We start from the raw sequence: 17,307 nt of genomic DNA, 5'->3' as shown, positions 1-17,307 counted from the left end.
AAGACATTCCCAATATTTTTAGAACTTCCACTGACTTTGAGCAGCCAACTAAAATGTGCAGCCTCCTACATGAGTTTTACCCTCTGATATTTTAAGTTACAACTTCAAAATGAGATGAATAAATATCTTCAGATACTAGGGAACATAAGTTGTGGTCTTTGACCATGTTGTAGATCGTTTGGTTTGCATTTATGAAATACGGTCGTCATCGTACCAGGTAGCTTTAGAAACAATAGGAGGTGAATGGCATATTGGATCTGGGCAGCAGAGCAGCCACGTCCTACCATCAGCACCCACTGCAGTGTTTAGGGTTTTCCAGAAAAAAACATTGTGGTATTCTGCAGGGTGTTATGCTGTTGTCATCTTTAGGGGAAAGCTGCACAGCTGTGACAAGATCCATAGTGTGGGAGTCCTATATGAGATTAGTGGGATGCTAAAGCCTTTTGAGCCTCCCTCCATTTTAAATCCATAACTGATTTGATCACCTTGTGATCACCAGCTGTCATCTCCAGAACTGTGGAATTGGAGTTACAGCTTAAAGACCCTTGTTCTCTGCATCATGTCAGCAGCTGAACCTGAAAGTTGGACCTTCCATCTAATTTCCAGGGGTACTCTCAATGCCAGGTATAAACAGATATATTTAGGTATGAGAGGCAGGACTGTCAGAAGTATCTATTCAAGACACGAGTACTTAGAGATGGGAAAAAAAAGAAGAAAAAGGATTTGAGGTTTGATTCGCCACTCACACTAACAGACAACAAGAATTTATCTCCTCTATACAGTGGTGATATACAAGTATTAATATAGAGTGGAGGAAAGAATGAAGGCAGCAGTGTGTTAGTAACAAATGCAAAATAAAAAGATACCAAGATCCTCTTTCTTTCATTATCAGGAATGCTGTTCAAGTTTGCAGCACAAAAATATTTTGGGACCCTTTAGTGTACACATTTTTTAAGAAGCTATTTTGCCCAATATATATTGCTCCAAGACAGTATTATTGCAGGCATGAAGCCCGGGAAGTTCCTATTGCATTGCTTCAAAATAATATTTAATCTCATAATAAAGAGCTTTCTTGCATTGACATTTAAACAGCTTGGTTATTGAGGATAGCTCTATAATCACTGAAGCATATTTAGGCATTAGTATCATTGCTCTCTCATAATATACTATAATCTCTGGCAATTAGTCCATGAGGGGAACTAAAGCCTTGAAATTGCTAATTTATTGCCTCTGAAGCATATTTGTCATTCGCATGCATGCCAGATGACTTGAGTTGCAATGTTTTTTTCAAATGCTGGAGAATATAAGCTGTAAAGAAAACTTGACAGGAACCTTTACTTCCTACCCCGTAACGGCGGTGCTCTGCCAAGCTGCTTTTGCTGTACACTCCATCGTCTGGGCAGGGAGAGGGTGTCAGCACTACTTCACAACGGGGCCTGCGGGTCACGTGAAAGATGCTGGGGGGCCAGAAACCTCAGGGCTCAAAGTGGCTTATCTCAATGGCACGCTCAAGACCAGACTTTGCCTTCAAATGTGCATGCCTGCCTCTCGCTGAGGCAACGAGGAGCTTTGCCTGTGGGTAGACTTTTGCCCTTGTGTTCGGCTTGCCTGCAAGCGAGTGGCACGACTGTTCATGAGTGCAGGATGTCTCTTTTGGCAGTGCTGACAACAGTGTTGCTAATACAGAACTGGGCAGAGCTAATTATTCAGAAAAGCCATAAATGAATCCCTCTTGCTTTTTCTAGCATGAGGCTTGACTGATGCAGCCACAGGATCAGAAATTTTGCCATCTGATTGGAAAGAATGGAAGTGGGAGCAGCACCTTACATTTTACTGCAACATTTGATTTACACAGTATATAGCAGAGCAGGCTGGAGGGTTTCTAAAATAAGGGGGAAAGGAAAAGAATATGATGGTACATGGGGTATAACTGCAAAATTTAACTGCAAAGGGAGAGATGTTGGACCCATAAGACTACTGGGTTTCTGGATGCCTAGAAAACATAGTGACCAAGAAATGGTAGTCTTTTCCTGACAAAGCACTCCTCCAGCCCATTTCTTTTGCACAGATGGCTTGTTTTTTAACTGTGCCCTGCCTCGGCTGTGTCAGGGCAGCTGGGCTGGGTTTCAGAATGAATCATCTGCAATTGGAGCCAAAACAGGGACATTTTGTTGGGATGCAGAACAAGCCATTAAAAACACAAAGCATCTGGTCACCTTTATTAAACGTATTAAGTGGAAAAGCAAGCATTCCATCGGTTGACAAGTACACGAGCAGAGCACTTAATTTTTGGAAGTTAAGCAGATTCAAGTTTTAAAATAAAAATGTACATTTTAGCTCAGAAAATAATACATTATTTATTAGCTGTGACATTTCCAAAAATTCAAATGCAAAAGCTAAATATTGGTGAGTTTGCAGTTTTGGACAGAATTTTAAAACATTTTATGCCTCCTTTTTCTTGACTAATATTTTTGGTCAGACTCAACAACCACATTTGCACATACCTAGCTGTAAAACTAAATTACACCGTTGCAAAGTTGTTACTGGGTACCGGTACAGGTTATTTTGGTGTGAGGTTCTGATATGACTGTGCTCACATCAGGGGATTGCACTATTGTAACTGTACGGGTGTCTAAACCACAGTGCACACACTATGTGAGATTTGACTGAAGAGAAAGCTGAGTGACACACAATTATACCCAAACCAGCTGAGTTCTTGGAGGCAGCATCCAAGACAATAAAAATAGGATAACAGGAGTGGAGGGGAGGCACAACAAAATCTTCTTCCCCAAAATCACAGAGCATGTCTAGAGCTATTCCCCATATGCTCCAGCAGTCAAGTCCACACTGCAGGCCTGTTGGAAACCCTGTGTTATTGCGTCTCGCTTGTGAAGGGAGGATAAAGGTTGTATCAGTTTAACTAAGACGATTGCAGGGAATCATCGTTATAAGCATGCCAATAGGGCACTTCCCTGAAATGGGTACTTTTAATGTATTTGAGGATTGTCTCTTAGTACTGAAGTGATGAATTGCCTGCCAGTGATGCTTTTCTGAAGAATGGTTTTGAAAAGCCATTCTACTGCCATCTCATTTGTGGCAAGAAGGAATCTGATAAACACACACAGGGAGTACACAAAGATTAGCTTTAACAAGCATATATGGAGATTCTTGACTGGTAGACATTGGATCCTTATTCCCACATGCAAATAGTCGCTCCTTGCAAGAAATTACTGGGATGCAATTGCGGGGATGGTGAGAGGGGTTATACTAACTTATACCTCCCCCTCCTTCCAAATTCTGCTTTAAGATAATCTCTTATAAGCCCACTGAAGTCAGTTGTGCAGTAGGGATGTAAAAGAAATCAGGATTTGCCCTGTCCTCTCTTCTTTTGTTTTTGGTTCATTGAATTTTATTCCTGTAATTCAATAAATGTGGTGAAGAAGGCCAGAGGATATGAATTAAATATGACAGGAGACCACAGGAATCCTGACCTTCTGTCTCACAAGGAAATCTTAAATCCAACCCCCTGCATGTACCTATCAGCGTTCTAGCTACCGAAATCATTATAAATGCTATTGAAATACAAATAAGTTCACCTTCTCCATTGCACAGCTAATTGCAACTTTCCTGAAAACAGTAGCTATCTAGAGACCTCATCCTGTTACATGTCTTTGTTTCTTTATGGATGCTTTGTTTTCTTCCTTTGAAAAATAGATTTAACTTCAAATGCTTTCATTCTGTCTATTGTGGCATGGAGATATGTAGTTAAAACATTTCTCAGCCCAAGACACTCTGAGAAAACTTTAACACTTATCTATGGAATGTGTGGTCAGCTTTTACTTCGGCGAGCACTTAGGTCTATATTTCACATCTAGATGACAGTACTTATATTACTTTAAAGAGTTCATCTATTTATGCTGCAATTTTTTGAAGACCTGTCTGCTTTTATTGAACCCTGCATGCTGGCAAGCAAAGCTAGCACTTCATCACCAAAATGAAAGAATCCATTTTGACATTTTTCTATTCCTTGACTATATTGGTAGATCCCATACAAGCCAATCACAGTACAGGAAAGTATGGAAACTATAGCAGTGATGACCTCTTACTAGGAGATTTTTCAGCTTTTGGAATGTCATTTGGATTCCCTAAGACTTTCCAAGATATATCCCAGTGCTGTGCATCTCTAGCCATTTGCATCTTCTGTTGATGTCAACATTGGATTTTAAAAACAATAAAATAATGCCTTGCAAATATATCCTTATATAAGTGCTTATGTATATAGATCTCTGGCTCATCTCAGTGGGAATCTGTACTCTTAAGGACTGAAGCACAGGCTTAATCTGGGTCTATAAATCCATGATTTTGTCTAGCATGACAGAGTTTCTCAACATAATGTTTTCTCTACCACAGGAGTACGAATTGCTTCTAAGGTTTACATTGGAGTAAAAGTTTACAACCTGCCTGCACATCGGGGTAAAAATCAGTCCCTGTAACACACAACAAGCAATAGTTTGAGCACTTAGGACAAATAAATGTATATCATAGTGCTATAAATCTGTTGAAATGCATAGCAAATTATAGCAAACTTTGTAACAGATAGTCTCGCAGTTAGTACAAACACCCACACACAGTCTCAGGCCAGTTTTTTTCTGCCCCATGCCTACCCAGAGAGTAAAATGACCCAATTTACCATTCTATAGAAATGAGGAGGACCATAATTTTGTGTTACCTATAGAGGTCATAAGGACTTTACAGGTCCAGCCTGTTGAGTATTCCAGCCATGACTGGCTTCCTTCTGGCACATACAATATATCTCTTGCTCCCTGAAGAAGATATACAGCAGAGAAAAAATAATCTTTCCCTCTATATTAAAAAAAAATTGAAGCCTGCTCTCCTGTCCTACACCTTTAAAATTCTCTCTGTTGTATAAAAGCAAAAAAAAAAGTAAACAGAATGGAGCACCTTATCTTATCTTCAATTGAATTTTCCCTGAAGGACCAAAATCCCAGGTAGGTGTGGAGGAATTTCGAGAATCATTGCTTGTAGGTGTTTTCTAAACACTCAAGGTTGATAAATACAAACTTATCAGAATATTCCCTCTCTTCTACATATTTGCTTTCATCTTTATTCTAAATGTATCAACCTTTACCACTTCAGAAGGAAGCAGGAAAAAATGAATGAGACTTGTCTTATAAGCCCCTGGTTCAGTAGTAAAATTATTTTATAAATTTTACAAAATTCTTAATACAAAAAATGAACCCAAGGTTGGAGCTAATGGATGTGTTTTGGGGGCTTTAACTCATTTAAATGTTCTGTTTCTCTTTGAGATGATTCCAAAAGTACTTCAGTGGAAGCTGCTCTCAGAGCAACAGGGCACCTCATCAAAAGGTTTAAAAAGAAAAGACGAGGGGAAAAATTCTTCAATAGAGCCTGTGTCCTTTTATCCTTGATTTATCGAGCATATCAGTTACCCCCCTTTGTTAAGAGATCTTTTCATTTGTAGGTATAAAATAAATTCAAACATTTTATCAAGATGTTCTTGTTACCAGCCACCAGTATAAATTTTACTTGCTGTAGTTGGGAAGAAGGTTTTCTGGCACAGCAGTTGTCCAATTAACGGGAGTATTACAGGCAACAGAAATAGTTTGCCCAGTCTCATTTCATGAATTACATAGATGCACGAGGAAGATGCATTTTCTTCTCACTGGTTTTCTATTTGTATTCATAATCCAATGTCTCAAAACGGTTGTGAATGGCTAGCAGTGGTGGCCATGGGTACACAAAAAGGTGTCTGTACTGTGCAGGTGGGTTTGAGCGCAGGCTATAGCTGGCAGTGACTGAATTTTTGATTAATAATAAAAGTAAAACAAGTATTCCTACAAGTAGCGGAGCTTAAAGAGCCTTGTTTTCCACATATTTCTATCCTTACTGCCCTGGCCTTTTCTACCCCACTGCAGTAACACTGTCTCTGTTAAAGTTCAGTGACACTTTAGCTAGCAAAGGACACTCAGATGAGCTCATAGAGCTCAAATTCACATAATCCCCCCCCACCCCCCGCATAACCAGGTTAAAAGTACCATGCATCACATTCCCTAAAAAGGAAAGGATTTTGCCTGAACAAAGACTGAATATGAAGTCACAACATGGAAGAAATCGTTTCCCATGCTCCCAGTCTTTGAACTCTTTCCTTTTTTTTTTTTTTTTCTTTCCTTTGTTTCCCCTCAATTATTCAGAAGTTCTTCATTTGCTTCATTTTAAGATGTTTAGGAATATCCTTCTGTAGCCATGAGTAATTCCTCAGCTGCCCTTGAAGTAGAGAGACATAGAGAACGGAAAGGCAAACCCAACCCGGGTGGACTGCCACCGTTGATGCAAGAAGCACCACAAAAGGGAAAGTCCCTGCCTGGATACAAAAAGAGTAGTGGGATGCAGCCGAAGAAAGAGCAAAAAGACCTGGCAGTTTCAAAGTGTTCTGAACAGTTTTGAGAAGTTCATTTTGTCAAAGTCAGCAAGAAGGAAATGAAGCCTCTTTGATAACGCATATCGATGTGAGTTTGAGGTCTGGGGGTAAAGTGAAAGACAGGGATATAGGAAATTCAACTAAAATAACTTTTAAAAAAATGGAAGATGTAACTGTGCCCTGGGGAACCATGATGGGAAAAGTTAAAAATTATATTCACATGGTGCTTGAAAAGTGGATAAAGATGAAAATGCTAGTAGTTGTGAGACAATCAGGTCCTCTATACTAACTATGGCTGCATCCTAGCTCCCCCTTTCCTGGTTCTGGTCTCTGAGGAATGCACTGTTCTTCAGACTTGCATGTTCTTGGTGTCTTCCAGATGGCGCAAAGTCTGAAAACTCATCTGAATTTTTTTTTTTAAGCTTACAAATTACTTCACAAATGAGTGTAGAACAAGAAGCAGATCTCAAGCAGGCAACAAAAAACACTCTGTTCCATTCAGCCTAATTAAGAATGAGCTGGAAAATTGTTCTTGAAATGAAAGCACTCTCACTTTCTAGTTGTACAGAAGTTTTTCTGTCAACTGAGCTCTGTGTTGGAAGGTCTGAGTTTATTAACATAAATCAAAGCATCTCATTCCCCATATTTTAGTACATTCCTCATATATGGATCATTTGTAGCTATCAGGATTTTTGCATATTCATAAACCAGAAGAAAAATACCTCTGAATGGCATCTTGAAACCCCTTTTCACTGATGAAGCCTGAATTTTCTTACCCACTTTCTCCATGCATACAAAAGTACATATTTATGTGCATAAAATGGCTGTTCTTTTAGGTTTTTGTAGGCCATTGAGACTAACAACAGACTATAAAGTTTTGCATCCCAAGGCTACTAGGTCTGATCCAGGCCAGGTCAGTGCAGACTGCAAATTATCTTCTCTTGGCTGTGCGGCGGCCTGCATGAAATGACTTTGGTCTCAGTCCAGCTCCCTGTGGATCAGTATGTACATCGCAAACCCCATTTCTATCAGCAGTGACTGGCAAATTTCCTGGCAGACTGAGCCATTTTACCATTTTACCTTCACAAGCCATTGCTTCAGGTCAAGCTTGGCAGCGTGGCTGTGTGATCCATTTCATAGTCCCTGTAGAACTTTTTTCTGGGACAAACAGCACAGGTGCTCTGAGCTTTTGGAACAGCACCCTTCATAAGCATTGCGAGCCCCCCAGATTGTACTGCATCTTTCTTAAATAACAGGTGCCTTTCTGAAAAAGTCAGTCCACTTGTGAGGTGGCCCTGCTGCATGTAGACTAGGAAACAATGAACATCACCTCAATGCAAAGAAACTGGATGCAGGCTAAAACCAGTATTTCAATAACAACGCACAAATGGATTCTTCTGGCTCTGCTCTATTACAGCAGAAGATATCCTACACTCAGATCCCAACGGGGAAGATCATTACGGGGAGGCCACCTGTGTATTCCCAGGCTTTCAGACTAAGCTGCTCCCCTATTGATTTTTGTATCAATGAACCAAGTGCCTGCTGCCTATTAGGCTTGTTGGTGTTCTCCCCCCAGAGCTCCTATTGACCAATTAGACATTTCTACTGGAGCACCAGCAGCCACAGCATTTAGGAGCCTGTGTTTTTCTAAACCCTAACAGTGTTCATGTCAGCACCTGGCTGCATGAGCCATAATGAAGGTCTTCTCTCACTTCAGGGCATTTGTTATATGCTTTTGAGCAAGTGAACTATTGTGCCAGAGTATTTAACAAGGTCACTGGATGTGCAAGACACAGTGGGTCTCCCTCAGTTGTGGAAACTGCATCCCTTTCTTTGGATTCAATGGAATTTTTCAGACCCTTTTATGAACTGCTGCTATTTCATTTTGTTTGCTCACTCTTTTATCAATGTACAAGCTGCAGAAATTGTCTGTGACAGCTCAAATTCTACTTTGTCAGCCCAAGTTTACCTGAACACAACTGCTGGCTTTGGTAGGATTGTCCCAGATATATGAGTGGAGTTTGTCTCAGTGACTGCCTCTACTAATGAGAACTTACTCAGTCACACACAGTGTCTATAATTCGGTAAGAACTGTTAGTAAGTCCCAGGTCTCCTCCTCTTTCTTCTTATATTTACTTTTACTTCTGGGCTCTGCTGCAGTTTTATTTACCTGAATAACTCCAAAGTTTTCGTAAGTGGGTCCAAAGGAACCAACTTCATATAGAAAGCCTGAATGCCTCTGCCTTTGTTGCTAGTTGACATATTTCCTGTATTTTTTCCTTAATTGGCAATGTGGTTATGTCAAATTGCATTTCTGTTCCTGTAGCCTCATCCAGAATCAGTGGAGCTCAATATTCTGTTCAGACTGAGTTGTTTGATCTGAATTTTGCAGAGGAAAAAACTGCTTGCCAATAGCAATGTCTCTTTTCATCTATTAAGCTTCTAAATGTGTGTGTGTGTATAAATATATCTTTAACTATACTATCTGTGGATCTATGGATAAACGTGTTGGTAGCTGACTCTCCTGGTAGTTCAGATTGCAAACTGACTCCATTAACACCACCTAAATATAGGATTTAAGTTATTAAGGTTAGTTTTTCATTTTATTTTCTGTCTATCTAACTGTACTGTCAAAGGAAAATACTTTATTCTTTGCAAACAGACATATATAAATGGAAAATCATGGTTGTGTTTTCTTATGCCAAAAACAACTGAAATTTTGCCAGATCTTGAACTCTTGCTGAAGGGTTTTGGATTTAGGAATATCTGTGAAAGTTTGAAGGGGATGTCTGTGTATCTGCCTGTGTCTGATTGCTGGGTTATTTACCAGCTTTTCAGAAGTTACATTGCAAACCCCATTAGCTTAAAGTTGACATATCTTTTCTTTTTTAGATGCTTTCTTTTTTTGCTTTGATCTTTTACATGTGGGTGGGTCATGCAGCTTAGAACCAAGGTCAGCTGCAGGTGTTAGCGTTATCAGCCCTGTATGCCCGTATGTGCATATTTCCCATCCACATTGCGGCTTCTGTGGCTGCAGTGCTCTTAGTAAGAGATCAGCTGAGGATACCAGCTGTGTACAACACACTTAACTCCTCCTGGACTCCGTCCATCCTGTCTCTGTGAACAAGAGTTTAGGCACGCACTGATGTACTGAACTTGTTGCAACTTCCACTGCAGAAAGATGCAGGACTTGGCTAGTGACCACCCTGGTGAATGCAGTGTGCATGGTAGGAAGGTTTAGATTTGAGACTGTGCTTGGACATTATCCTTAACTGTGTAGTACAGCTGTAGAAGAATTCTAAAAGAATGTTTGCAGATAATGCAAAACTATTAGGCTTGTCAAATATAAAGATGGTAGCAAATTTGAGGAGAGGCTTCATGTTACTGAATGACTGGGTAGGTTGAAATTCAGTGTTCAAAAATGCAGAGTAATAGACGATGGGAAAACAATGTTAAGTAAATACGCAAAAGGTGAGTTGTAATTTAATTCCTACCATTCAGAGAAAGAGATCAGGCAATCACAGGGGGAAGCTTTCTGAAAAACTCAAATGAGTGCTCGGCACTAGTCAAAAAACAAACAAATCCAGAGCGCCAGATAGAATAGTTAGAATGATCAGGAAGAGAACAAAACAGGATGGAAAAACCATTTTTGTGGTATTGTGTAAATCCATAATATATCTAAATCTCAAATTACTGCATACAGTTTGGCTGATTCCTGCTTACAAAGGATATAATGGAAGTAGTGAATGGTGACAAAGATCATCTTTTATATGGAATAGCTTCTATACAAAGAATGACTAGATAAGGTGGAACTCAGCTCAGAAAACAGATGGCTGAGGAGGGGTACGATAGTGATCTATGAAACTGTGGATGGTGCATAGAACATGAACAAGGAATGGTTATTTACTATTTCTAATAACACAGGAACAAGGGGCAACCAATTAAATGATTGCACAGCAGGTTTAAAGACAAAGATAGTGCTTTTCACAGAATGCGTAATTAAATTGTGAAATGGCTCCCATAAAATGAGAATAAGAGAGTGGGATGATTTTGCTTAGAAAAGGGGTCACCAAGGGTAGATATGTGAGAAGTCTCTTACACCATGGGGGAAGGGGAAGGCAGAATGCATGTTTGCTATTTATCAGAGCATAAGAAGTTTCCCAATTAAAAATCAGGCAGTGGATTTGAAGCAAACAAATAAAGATAATTTTTCTCCTTTGTATTTATAATTAAACTGTGGATCTTCTCACCAGAGGATATCATAGAGGCTGAAAGTATAAATGATACTTTCCTGGTTTTTCTAAGGTGCTTTTTGCAGAACTGTTCAGATTTGTCAGCCAGAGCCCAAATTTATTATTGCAAGAAAGTCAGGAGGCAACAATTGTCCTACAAGGTAGATCTTGGACTGTGCCACTCAGGCTATGTGGACAGAGCAGAAACCATCTCTGTTTCCAGACAAAGATACTCCTGATGCAGGTTTGTCATAGCCAGCTTTTAATTCTCACTCTGAAATACACTGCACTGCACTGAAATCCTTATCTGTATTTCTAAGTGTCTTAGGCTTCTGTTAGCCACTGATCTATTCTGCCCAGATCTGGGAAAGAAAATGATGGAACTGCACACGGTGTTAAAATCTTTCCTTTACCACAGTGATAACTCCAGTTCAGATGCCTCCATTTTAAAAAGCAGAAGAAAACAGCTTTTTTTATTATTTGTCTTTACCACTAGTATCCAAGGACTGCGATTTAGTATTTTGACATACTTAGCTAGCTTCTGTCCCACAGTTTGGACACAAGTAGATTATTGAGTAGATCATGAGGAGCACATGTACCAAGTATATACTTCTCAGGCATGTAAATACTTTCCACTTACTTGAAATCGTGCACATTATATGTGGACCATTTTACCTTTTGGGACATTTAATTGTGATATGGCTGTGTTCTTTGGAGCATTTTAGAATAGCAGCTGATGAACGTTGATTATAGGAACAGCAATGAGGCCCACAGATGTTTGACTCTTTATAGCTTCCCCAGAGTTAAGTTTAAAATATTCTGAGTTTGCTCCCTGCCTCACCTGAATAAATCTGAAGTGGCCCTGTTCCAGATTTATATTGCTTTAACTAAACAGAGGACTTGGTTATCCAGCTGGCCGCATAATGTATTTTAGTAATGCTCCTGATACAGGCATGATTGACCTGCCTTGATAATGTATCTCCCTGTTACCTAAATCTAAACCCATGTATGATAGCTGTTTTCATTTCCATCTGAAATATCTGCTCCATAAAAAATCTCCCCACCTCCACTGTGAACAGAATTAGGAGTTTGGTTTTGTGTCTTGCCCGCATGTAGCCCACTGCTGGGGCTGGCCAAGCTCTGCACACTTAGATGATTTAGCTGAACACTGACTCCATCATGTTTTTTGAACTGTGCGTGGCTCTGTTGCTTGTACTCCATTACCGGTTGCCTGTGGGAGGCTGTCCTCTCAGGTATGATACGCCGTCTCACCAGAGGAAATGTCCCGAGGAAATGATGTAGGAGTTGTTTTACGCAGATGTAGGAGTTGTTTTACCCAGTCTAAATCCAGTCTCCTATTTTTGGAGAGGTCCCTCCTGGATAAATGTGTTTTGTGATATTTTATTAGGTGAAATGTGCTGACTGTATAAAAAAATCTTGTTCAGAGGTTGATGATCATCTTTTTTACTCTCCACACTACTTTCCTTGTGAATACATTTAATTATATGATGCTGTATTCATTGCCTCGCTGACACTAAAGCGCTCTGCAGTTAAGGCCTAAATACTAAACCAGGCAGATATTCAAGCGTTGTAAAGTTAGTCTCTTTTTTTTTTTTTCTTTTTTTTATGCCAGCAACAGTGCTACATTGATTTACAGGAAGCAGGTGGGGGGAGGGTGCTATCTTTTGCCTGCTCTTTTTATTGAATTCTCTTTCTTTTTTTAATGCCCATATTTAGGTGACTTGAACAGTAGGAATAGGGTTTTTCATTTGCAGATAACTGACTAGTATTGGGCATATTTTTGGTGCAAACTAGAAAAATATTCCCTGGCGATGAGGGGGATTAGAGTACTCACTGACAGAAATCCAACTCAGGTTTGCTTAGTTTTCGTATGCAAAATCCAATTTTTTAAATGAAAGTTTTATTTGTTTTCACTTGATTTCATGGAGGAAAAAAGACCTCACAAAGCTAGAATTTGCTGCCTTTATTCTGGCAGAATACTGCTCCACCTCATCGTCAGTTTTATTGTGCCAGAGCATTGTTCCTTTTGGATGTATGAAGCATGTTGGAAGCAAGCTGCTGGAGGACAGGAGAGTGGTGAGATTCTGCTCACCCCCTGCTTCAAAAGATGAGAACTATCTTGCACACACAGTGTCTACTAGTTTGCCTATGTGGGTTTACTGTACACAGATCGTGTGGTGCATGCACATGGTAAAACCCTCTCTGCGCCTGGGATGAGGGCACCCAGCTGTCAGCACAGCTCGCCTCCGTTACTGCCTTCCCATGAGTTAGTGGGACAGTGTCCTGAACTCCCAGTTTGAAAGGACCCCGAGCCAATACGCACTGCCTGACTCCTTAGATGCACAGATCCTTGCATCTCTCACAGCTGGGATTTACTGTGCTGGAAACCATGAGCTCTGTGCAGTTAATTCCAGCTCTGTACACACGTACATGGTGTCCAGACTGAAAGGCTGCACAAGTTCTCTGATCTGGTCTGTCATAGCCCATGTCACTCCATCAGTAAGGCCACAGCAGAACCTGGCCAGATTCTTGTTTCTGGACTGCTGTGCCCCTAGAGCCTCTCAGTCCCCCTTCTGGGTTTTTCTGTTTCCCATTGCACAGCTGCACAGTTAATCCAAGGTACGTTAACAGTGTATTTGGGTTATTTTTATTTCAAAAACAGGAGCGGTCAGCCTGTGGTCCCAGGGCTGTATGGGTGTCAGAGCAACAACTATCTATCCATCTTCCCAGAAGGGACCTTCCCCATCACATTGACCAGGCACCTTGTGAAGCCTTTGGCCACAGCTGAGGAAAGCCTCTGATTAGCACTTGGCCACCTGGAGAATAATTTGTACATGAACCGCAGTTACTTTGGGTAACTTCTGCTGCCCTCACAGTCAGCGCTCCCAGCTTTGCTTTTGCACAATAAAGGCTACAGCTATGACTGCTAAAATGAAATTAAACAGTTTTTAATCAAGTACTGTATGTACTAAAATTGACATTATGATAATTTTGCTTACTACTCTCTTTATAACAAGTTTCCATTTTGTTTCTGTGCATGTTTTGCTGAATACTTTTGATCAAACACAAAATTTAAGAATTAGTATCAGGCTGACAGGTTTTGAACTTGGCATTTACTGTGAAATTTACAGTATGAATTAGCATATTAGCACAAATTCAGAGGTGAAATAAGATGCTGACATCCATTTGTAAATGTTTGTAAATCCTTGTAAGATTATAGGAAGCAAAGCCGTGAAGTTCTTCCCACTCCCAAAGGTAGCTGTGCTTGGTCCTCAGGCATGTCCAGGTTTTACAGTAAACTCGGAGGACTGTGCCACCACTGAGGTGCAGATTGAGGAAAGCTTTGCAGATGGCTGTTGGAAGTGCTTCATGATTTAATGAAAGACTTCAGCATTCGGGACTGCCAATGGATGTGTCTCTGGATGAGTCACGAACTGTAAAGTCGCTTTTAAAATATAAGAAAGCCCTTTCCCATCCTTTCCACCTTACCCCATCTTCTTCCGTGAAAAGGGCAAAGGGAAAAGGAGGCTGAATAAGGTCATCAGCGGTGTTAGATGTATATCAAACTCTAGCACAACTATGTCGTATAATATTACAAAGTGGGTAAAGGAACATTTGTCAGATCTTAGTAACAGTGATTACCTGCAAACTGAACACTTGGCTTGTGCAAGGGCATAAGATCTTTCCTCAGCCTTTTTTTCTGCATTTTATCATTAGCACCAATAATAGCATCTGCAGGGAGTAATTAGAGACATCCAGAGGGGAAAGGAATTCTGCCAGAGGACATCATTATGTCTGGAAAACTAAAGATGCTGTGTAGTAAGGTCATGAATAAATTGTTTGAGTCTAGGGTGGAGGAGAAGACCAGTAAAAGTACAAAGTTTCCTACTGCTGCTAATATGCTTATGAAAAGCACATTAATTTCCACTGGAACACCATTAAGGAAATTAGTTTGTTCTGACAGTTTGTGTTGCTGGATACCATATGTTTACCTTGAGGGAATGTTTGTGGAGAACCACTTTGGGTTAATTGTAAATGTCACAATTAAATAAGTAAATATACAGAACTGTATCTATGATTTGCATCAGTGCACAGGCACTCTGTACCACTGGTGTGCCATGTAATGTGTGCACATATAAATATATACTTTTATGTACTATATCCATACCAATCAGCTTATCTGGACACACAGACATCAGGTACAAACAGCACCAGCATTTTGTCTTTCTGATCTGTTTATCATTACATACATATGGCACTGCACCATGCCCTTCCTTCTCTTTAATGCCTGCACTGTGAGCTCTGAGTACTGAGCATTGAGTTTCCCTGGTGCTCGTGACAGGTGTTGCACCTCTAATTCATCTGGCACAAAAACAGCGAGGAGGGGAGAGGAAGGAAATCAGATACCATATTAAAAATCTCAGATTAGTTGGAGTCACATTACGGATTACCAAGGTTCAAATACGTTGCCTTTCAGTGGTGTCAGTCCTACCTAATAATCTGCACAGGAGTTGAGGATTTTCAGCACCTTGACAGATTAAACCTTAAGAACACTCAAACAAACCTGTCACATAGGTCTTTATCATGCAAACTTGAGGCCAAGTTCAATAACAGCCCTGTTAGTTTTCTGCATTGCAGATGCCTTGAAAAATTGATTTTCTGTTTTGCCACTGACTTCAGTGGAACCAGGCTTTAGCCCTCCGAGGCAAATTTATTCCTGTAGATTGTAGCCTCTTCTGAAATTCTTAATTTCACATCCTTAAATAGTCAGTTTTGAGACAGACCAGCTATGGGTGCAGACTTTGCCGGGTGTTGCTCACCATTGCTGGGTTATTAACTTCCCTTATGATCTGGGATACCCTTTTTGTTCCTTTGAAAATGCATTTCATGGATTTAAAGGCCTGATCCAAAATGTACAGGAATAAATACAAAACTTTGTATTGAACACTGGAAAAGGATTTTAAGGGGAGTTGGTCATTGTTTACAGCAGGAATGTATTTTTACCAGAAACAAGAAATCCAGTCTGTTAGGGCAACATTAATCTGGGGAAAATCCTTTCTGAAGTGTCCAGAGCTTGTTAACACAGCTAACACCTAAGGCAGCAGTGTGTCTTTAAGCTCTACTAATATTGTACAATAATAATTTTTATGGAAGAAAATCTTCCCCTCTCCCTGAACAGAAACAAGACATATTATTGACTGCCATCCGGAAAGATGTATGCTCTGGTCTTCTGAGTCTATTAATATTTGATGCTGATGGATGTGAGCTGGCAGCCTTAGTTATTAATGGAGTTTGGTTCCTTGGACCTAACCCTCAATACATAGGGGAGAATTAACAATAACAAGAACTGTGTGCCCAAACCTCTCATGGTGCTAGAAAGGTCCGTTGTTTGGTTTCAGCAACTATTAGTATTTCTGAAGTACTTAAAGGTATGGAGGGTCATATAGGTGATGTTAGTCACATTGCTGCCACTGTTCATTTTCATTTAAAGGTCACCTTTTAGGGTCCCAGGGGTCACAGATCCCCCACCTGTATCTTTGCTGTGTTGGGATACTCTCATTGGATTTCGATTTCAAACAAAAAAATCTCACTTGTGTTAGCTTCTGAGCAGCTGCATGGAGATGTGGGACACCCTGTCCTTGGTTGCCCTGATGGGACATCTCACAGATCAGAGAGTGGGAAGGTGTAATGCAAAGCAGAGGGATGGAACATGCTGCTTCACACATGGAGCAGGACATTTACTGGAGCTGGCCCTGATCCCACATGCAGTGAAAAGTTTTTCCATTGACTATGTTATAGTCAGATTTGAAATTCCCTGAAATTAGGAAATAATACATTGGATAGATTTCAGGGGTATATTTTGATGAAGTGGGCCTTCTAAGTGAAAATGATAAAGAAAATGAAGGACTTTTGAAAGCTTGTGATGTCCATATGGATCATTCTGACTTGGAAAATAGAGATGTAAAATACCAAGTTATTTATAGCTGGATTTCTTAATATAGCTGTAACATTTTCAGGGGTATATGTTTGATTGAATTAGCTACTCCTTCCTATCACGTATACCACATCCAGGCATTCCACTACTCTCATTAACCTCCCGATCTTAATAGAAAAAAGAATAATCAACATAAGGAGCACAGCTGTTGATTAATTTTACTAAATAGGATAGAAATATAAAGTACCATATTGCAAGAGTGAAGATTCAATGCACAACATTTGAAATCTGTTTAATAGAATATATAACTCATTAACAACTGGATAGACATATACTGCGGCATTATTCACTTGGGCAGGTGGTGAGAGGGAGGTGGAATTTACATATCTTTAACAGTACCTGAATGCATTTAATTTCATAGGTCATCCTCCCAAATCAAGTTCAAAATGTTAATAACGGGGTGTGCATTTATAATTAATAAAATCTTAGAGCCAGTGCTATAGTTCAAGTGCATTTTCCTCTTATGTAATTAAGAAGTTAAGTGTATTTGGCAGTTGTCACTCAGACAGCTCTGAAGGTCTCGCTTGTCAAACCCAGAGATAGAAATCTCATTAAGCCAGTTATTTTTTCACTTAAGGTGTGTTTGCAAAGTAAGCGCG

At 40.0% G+C, this 17,307-nt stretch overlaps 1 protein-coding gene across 3 annotated transcripts in view; it reads left to right on the top strand.

The window, feature by feature from the left end:
- Nucleotides 1-17,307, top strand: part of MEGF11 (multiple EGF like domains 11) — a 288,733-nt gene that overhangs the window by 203,644 nt on the left and 67,782 nt on the right. The window lies entirely within an intron of this gene.

Source organism: Falco peregrinus, chromosome 1, assembly GCF_023634155.1.
Source record: "Falco peregrinus isolate bFalPer1 chromosome 1, bFalPer1.pri, whole genome shotgun sequence".
Classification (NCBI taxonomy): domain Eukaryota; kingdom Metazoa; phylum Chordata; class Aves; order Falconiformes; family Falconidae; genus Falco; species Falco peregrinus.
This window is presented reverse-complemented; position numbering and strand designations above follow the sequence as displayed.